General features: G+C 43.7%; 1 protein-coding gene across 2 annotated transcripts in view; it reads left to right on the forward strand.

The window, feature by feature from the left end:
- HEATR4 (HEAT repeat containing 4) overlaps nucleotides 1–7,345 on the forward strand; it is a 39,531-nt gene that overhangs the window by 26,315 nt on the left and 5,871 nt on the right. The window lies entirely within an intron of this gene.

Below are 7,345 nucleotides of genomic sequence, written 5' to 3' on the forward strand. Positions count from 1 at the left end.
AGTACCCAGCTTCTCACAGAATAGCGGTGTCCCTGCTGAATTAGCAAGGGTCCCACATTTGCAGGGCAATTTAAAAACCAAGTTGCTGGGGACTCCGGGAGAAAGAAAGTTGTCTACTTAATTAACTCTTCATCTTTAATCTCTGTATATTGGGGTGTTCCCTAGGACGTCCTCATTTCTGAACAGCGTGTTCTCCCCCAACTTTGCACGGAAAAGCGCACAATTCCTATTTTCAAGGAATGTTCTTGGGCAAAGATCGAGATTCCTCGGGCAAAGTTCAAACCTCGGGTCCACCGGGTCTTCTTTCTCAGCAGATGACGTCACTGATTGACTCCCTAATTTCCTTCCTTCCTTTGACCAATACAAAAAATCTCAGTCTTTTGGGGTTGGGGGGAGCCCCTGGCTGGCTCAGAATGTAGAGCAGAGCGTGTGATCCTTGATCTGAGTTGTGAGTTCAAGCCCCACGTTGGGGGTGGAGCCTACCTTAAAAAAAAAAAAAAGAATGCAAGGATATACAAAATCTGAGTCATTGCCCTCTATGATATGGGAATAAGTTATAAGCGTTTCTACTTGCGTTCTTGATATCTGCCCTTTCCACCCCATCTGGGGTTTTGTTTCCTTAGCTACGACTTCTCTCCTCAGAATCTTCGATCACACTTTCTCTGAATCTTAAATTGACCTCTTAAATCTGAGCCTCTCATTTAACAGGCACTATTAAATGTGGTAGGCATGAGGGTGCAATTGTTGAGAACAGCAAGGTCACTATTCTCTGTAAATATTGTTGCTTTGTACATGAAGATTGTGTCTTCATTTGAATCATTTGAGATAAATTTCCAGGAATGGAATTGCTGGGTCAAAGGGCAAGATAGCTTTTGTGATTGTTAATAGGTTTTACCAAACTCCCTTCAAAAGGGTTTACCAAATTGCCCTTCTGAAGTTTACAGTGTTGCAAGCAATTAGGAGTATGTTAGACTACATCTGTTTGATCCTTCCATCCTCTTCAGTCACACTTCTATCCAAACACTTGCCAAAGCTTTTATGTTTTAAACCTGTCCACGGGTCACATTCACCTTTTTAAATTTCTGACTGCAATATGGTCTAATACAGTTGTCCTCAACTGGGGCGATTTTGCCTCCCAAGAAACACTGGGGATGGGGCGGAATGTTAAAATATGCAGTGGGTAGAGGCCAGACATGCTGTTAAACACCTGCAGTGCAAAGGACACTCTCCCCCACCAGGTATTTATCTGACCCAGAATGTCATTAGTGCTGAGACCAAGAAACTTTGGTCTATTATAAGTTTCCCAACTGGTCTCTAACTTTGATCTCTCCCTATGCCAGTTTATAACACAGGTAGTGACAACAAAATTTTCTCAAGTTTTGGCCCCAGATTTACCATTACCTCACTCAAAACCCATCTGGTACTCCGTCGACCAATCCGAGCTCTGTAGCTAGGTTCTGAAGTCACGTAATGTTACAGCTTTATCAGTCACAGTTCCCCTAAGCTCTACTTCTAGAAGTTTAACTATTTGCTCTTCCTTGCCTGTGTTTGCCATACCTTTCTTTACTCATGCCGTTTCCCCTAAATGCTGTCCTCCAAACATCTTTCGTGAAAACCCTTATTAAAGCCCATTTCACATTCCATCTCCTCAAAGGCCCTCGCATCTCTAATCACAAGAGAACTTTGACCCTTTCACATGAACTTAGCACCTTATGCCTTGTATTGGTATATTATGTACTTGTCATTTTCCTTCCTAAACTGTAAACTCTTTCAAGGATGGTGGGATTTCAAAGAAAGGACTGCTGTATGCCTTTTTCTCTTGAGTTTAGTATACTGCCTTTCATACAGGAGGTGCACAGGAAATGTTTGCGGGAAGCCGACCAACTAGAATTGATTCCTTCTCACTCATTATCTGTGGCATTAGCTGAGTCAAGTTACTTTCTTCGGTCTCAGTAATCTCATCTGTAAAATGGGAATAATAATTGAACCTACTTTTTTTTTTTTAAAGATTTTATTTATTTGACAGAGAGAGACAGCAAGAGAGGGAACACAAGCAGGGGGAGTGGGAGAGGGAGAAGCAGGCTCTCCGGGGAGCCAGATGCGGGGCTCGATCCCAGGACCCCAGGATCATGACCCAAGCTGAAGGTAGACGTTTAACGACTGAGCCACCCAGGCTCCCCTGAACCTACTTCTTCATTGAGTTGTTGTAAGGATAAAATAATGCATCTAAGGCACTTAGCACAGGGTCTGGTACAGAGCTAAACACTTAAAAAATGATAGCTATAGTAATAATAATTTATTATTATGGAGCAAAGCCCTGTAAGATGGCTTGTGTGTCCCTAGCCTGGTTTGGGGTGTGGGGATGTGGAGATTAAGATTATTTTTGCATATGTTCTGTAGAAGTTTAAGTAAATCATATCAGACAAGTCCATTGTGTGAGGAACAGACCAGGAATCGAAGTATGAGCTAGGGTGGGCTGGGGGGAGCAGTATGAGCTGATACCAAATGATGGTCTCCCAATTCCTGTGCCCTAGTTTAGGGCTGCAGTGTCTAGAAAGGACAGCAGGAGGGGGAGCCCTCTTCCTAACTGACACACAGGCTGTGTGTGCTGGCAAGGCCGGAATATCAGATCCCTTGGGGAAATGTTGAAGAGGGCAGGTCTGGTTTGTCACTGGGAGCTTTAATTGCCTTTGAGGGAGTGGTTTTCAATACACATCCTGCAGTGAACTAGGGGGATGAGCTGTGCTCCTCGGCTCACAAAGCTGGGGTATAAACTCAGCTAGAAGAGGGCTGTGAATGTATCTTTTCTACATCCTGTACAAACATCTCCTCCTCCCAGTCCTTCCTGTGACCTCATCTTTTTCTTTTCTCAACATTTTGTGATTTCCTCAAAGAATGTTGTTGCTGTCTGTCTTTGAGATTCCCTTGTGACTGAGAGGCATCTTTTGGAGCCTGACTTATTTTAAATTTCATCACTTTTCCTGTGGTGCTACTTAGTTCTCACTCTAAGAGCAGATTTTAATAACCATCTTCAGAAATACAATTGAATGACATGGAGTAATGTTCTTAATGTATCACTGGGTGGGGAAATAAAAGACAAAATAAGTGTTGTAGTAGGATCCCATTCGGGGGACATTTACGTATGTGTAATGTGTATGTGTATACCTGTCTATCCATACATACATCCATACTGTTAAAAAACAAAATTTGAATACATTTGAAGATCTAATTGGCTTTATTCAACAATTTATGAATCAGGCAGCATCCCATCTAGCAAGTAGCAAGGAACTCCAAGTTGTACAAAATGGCAGGTTTCTTGCTGGCAGAAAGAGGGTGGGACAAAGAAGTTAAAAGAGTGGATTATTTCAGGTAAGGTTACCTTCCCTTAGGGGAAGGCAAGGGGTCTTATCATGCAGTTTACCTCACTAGTGCAGATCTGGAAATTCCAAACTAATTGGTATAAAATTCCACTGCTGGGAATGGCTAGAAGTACAATTAGGTTAGGTGTTGAGGCTTGGTGGGGTTTAGCAAAAGTGACTCCACTGGGGCCTGTTGTTTCTTTCTAAGAATACATATTACTCAAGAAAGTTGGGGAGTCTTTACGCCACAGTATTTAACAGCGATTATCTTTGAATGGTGGGATTCAGGTGATTTTTATTTTCTTCTTCTTTACTTGTTTGTATGTTCTGGGTTTTCTACATAAAACATACATCGTTACTGAAACCCAAGTTTGGCTGCCCATCACTCGAAAGGCCAATACTCAAGAGACAAGTTTTTTGGAAAGGAGTGTGAGCTTTATTCCGGAGGCTGGCCACCTGAATAGGCCAACTCCCAGGCTTCTGCCTGGCCCAAGATTTTTAAAGGGGTTTAATCAGTTAACGGAGTGCAGTGGTCTGTGACATATCTTGAATATAGACACGACGATGCCAGCTACAGAGTTATTTTGGTACTCGGAGGTTGTGCAAGAAGTTCTGGTTCCAAGGCACCTGGGTGGCTCAGTAGGTTAAGATTCCAACTCTTGATTTTGGCTCAGGTCATGATCTCGGGGTCGTAAAATGGAGCCCTGCATCAGGCTTCACGCTCAGTGGGGAGTCTGCTTGAGATTCTCTCTCTCTCCCTCTCCTTCTGCCTGCGCCCGCCCCCCACGCTCACACTCTCTCTCAAATAAATCAATCTTAAAATAAATAAATAAATAAATAAATAAATAAATAAATAAATAAATAAATAAATAAAATAAGTAAGTAAGTTCTGGTTCCTTGGTGCCCAGGGGTTATGCAAGAGTAAGTACTCTGTTCTTTCTGCAAAGGAGGGCAAGTTCTACAGATGCGCAAAGGGAGGCCAGTAAAGTCATTTGTGTGACCTTAAAAATGAAAAACATTTTGCTAAAAGATTGCTGGGCTAATCAGAAAGCTAAGGGGGCTTCAGACTTGTTGGCCTCTGTGGTGGCCTGGGAACGTTGTGGTCCTTTATTCCCCAAGGCCAGTGGCCTGCAAATCTCAAAGAAAGTAAATTATTCTTTTTCTTTTTTAAGACTTTATTTATTTATTTGACAGAGAGAGATAGTAGGAGAGGGAACACAAGCAGAGGGAGTGAGAGAGGGAGAAGCAGGCTCCCCGATGAGCAGGGAGCCCGATGCGGGGCTCAATCCCAGGATCCTGGGATCATGACCTGAGCTGAAGGCAGACTCTTAATTGGCTGAGCCACCCAGGCGCCCTGAAAGTAAACTAGTTCTGTTACAGATGAAGAGCCTTAAGTCAGCAAGCAAGGAGTGTGTTAACTTGAAGCAAGTTAACCCTTCAGACCAGCTGGAGTGCTGTGACAAATCACTTGTGTGATTAAAAAATACAGTGTTTTCAGGTGCCTGGATGGCTCAGTTGTTAAGTGTCTGCCCCTGGCTTGGGTCATGACCCCAGGGTCCTGTGATCGAGTTCTTCACTGGACTTCTTGCTCAGCGGAGAGTCTGTTTCTCCCTCTGCCCATTCCCCCTGCTTGTGTGCATGCTCTCTCTCTCTCTCTCACTCTCTCTTTCTCTGACAAATAAATAAATAAAACCTAAAAAAAAAAACTGGTTTAAAAAAAATACAGTGCTTTCTAAGCAACAAACTTCACGTTCCCAAACTCATTTCATATTTTGTGATCTCGAATCATTGCCTGCCTTGCTCTTCTGGTTTTTTTGAATCAGTAGAATTCCCCTTTAAATAAATCAAAGGAACCTGACATTAAGATTATAGAAGTTAATAATTGTTCATCAGAGAAGCTACTATAGAAAACAAGTTGAATAAAGCCAACTCCATGTTTAAGCTTACATAGAATGATCTGAAGCCTCTCAGGAAAATGCCCCAAATTATCTCCCCTGCCAAAACCCATTGTTAGATAGTTATCCCTTTGGATTGGTCATTGACTTTTTTACTCATTCTTTATTTAAAATTCAAATACACTGGGAGGGTATATGAGTTTGCTAGGGCTGTCATAACAAAATACTACAGACTTGATGGCTTAAACAAAAGAAATTTATTTCTCACAGTTCTGGAGACCGGAAGTCTGAGATTGAGGTATTGGCAGAGCTGGTTTCTGAGAGCTGGCCCCTTGTCTTGGCGGAAGGCTGTCTTCTCCCTGTTTTCACATGGTCTTTCCTCTGTACAAATCTGTGTCCAAATTTCCTTCTTTTAGTTCATATTGGATTAGGGTCCACTTTAAATGACCTCATTTTAACTTAATTACCCCTCTAAAGACTATCTCCAAATATCACATTCTGAGATACTAGGGGTTAGGACTTCAATATACGAATTTGGGAGGGAGGGGACACACTTGAGCCCATAATCACACCAGCTGCCTGGGTCTGAGGACCCAGAGGGGGTCCTCAGGACCAACCAAGAGGGTCCTTGGCTTGGGCGCCTGGGTGGCTCAGTTGGTTAAGCGACTGCCTTCGGCTCAGGTCATGATCCTGGAGTCCCGGGATCGAGTCCCGCATCGGGCTCCCTGCTCGGCGGGGAGTCTGCTTCTCCCTCTGACCCTCCTCCTTCTCATGTGCTCTCTGTCCCTCTCGTTCTCTCTGTCTCAAATAAATAAATAAAATCTTAAAAAAAAAAAAAAAAAAGAGGGTCCTTGGCTTCACGCAGGATAGAAATCAAATGTGAGTGGACAGGAAGTGAGAGCAGAGTTTATTGAAGACAGAGAGAGTGCAGATGCAGACAGAGTGTCTGGGAGACTCAGAAAGGAGAGTAAGTCTCGTCTTTGCTTGGGGTCTGGAGTTTTTATTGAGGTCAGTAATCTGGTGTACAAGTCCTCTCCGGCATCCAGGAACTAGTCAAAACAAGGATGAGTGTTCAGATGTCCTCCATAAGTCACTCATGCCCCGGAGTCAGGGGTCTTGGCATCAGGAGTCAGTGGTGTCTGGAGCCCGCGGTCTTGAAAAACATACATGACCACCCCACCCGGTCAGTCCTTAGATACTATTGTGCTGGGAGACTCCAAAGAAATCATAAGCTCCTTGACCTTACAAGGAGGACATACATTTGTACTAGAAGCCATGATGCAGAGCAGGAGTACAGGTCCTAGTGAGAAGACAAGCAGGGAAAGGAGCAAAAACAAACAAACAAACAAAAAACAAAACAAAAAAAAACCCAAACAGCTTTTTTTATGGGGTCCCTTCAGTTTCCCTATCTCAATAACAGAGGGGTGTTGTATTGAAAACCATTTTCCCCTCTTGTATAAGGAAAAACCCAGTTCTTTCCTCCTCCCGTGTCTTTCTTATGTGTCTCCTTTACCCTTCGCCTACAGAACATTCACAACACTTCATTTCTGACACTCTGGTCACCAAATACATGAGGGTTTTCCCCCCACCACAAGCAATTCTCTGCAACACCAGCTGGGGTCCTACAACTTAACTAAATTCGAACACTATCTACCTGGAGATAGCATCTGATTCCACAGGTTAAGGGCTCAGGCCCACAAGACTGTTCCCACCCTACTTCAGATGCCAATTACAAGTAGTAGGTCCCCAGGTTACCCTCAACTTCTGTCCAATTTGACTACAAAACAAATGGGGTTGTGAGGTTCCCACAGCCCCCGCCTCAGGTTCTATTAATTTCTGAGGGTGGCTCACAAAACTTGGAAACACTTACATTGACCAGTTTATTAAGGATATGATAAGGGAGGGTGCCTGGGTGGCTCAGTTGGTTGAGCGACTGCCTTCAGCTCAGGTCATGATCCTGGAGTCCCGGGATCGAGGCCCACATCGGGCTCCCTGCTCAGCCAGGAGCCTGCTTCTCCCTCTCCCACTCCCCCTGCTTGTGTTCCCTCTCTAGCTGTCTCTCTCTCTGTGTCAAACAAACAAACAAACAAA

Source organism: Leptonychotes weddellii, chromosome 9 (assembly GCF_054177405.1).
Source record: "Leptonychotes weddellii isolate Sample4059 chromosome 9, ASM5417740v2, whole genome shotgun sequence".
NCBI lineage: Eukaryota > Metazoa > Chordata > Mammalia > Carnivora > Phocidae > Leptonychotes > Leptonychotes weddellii.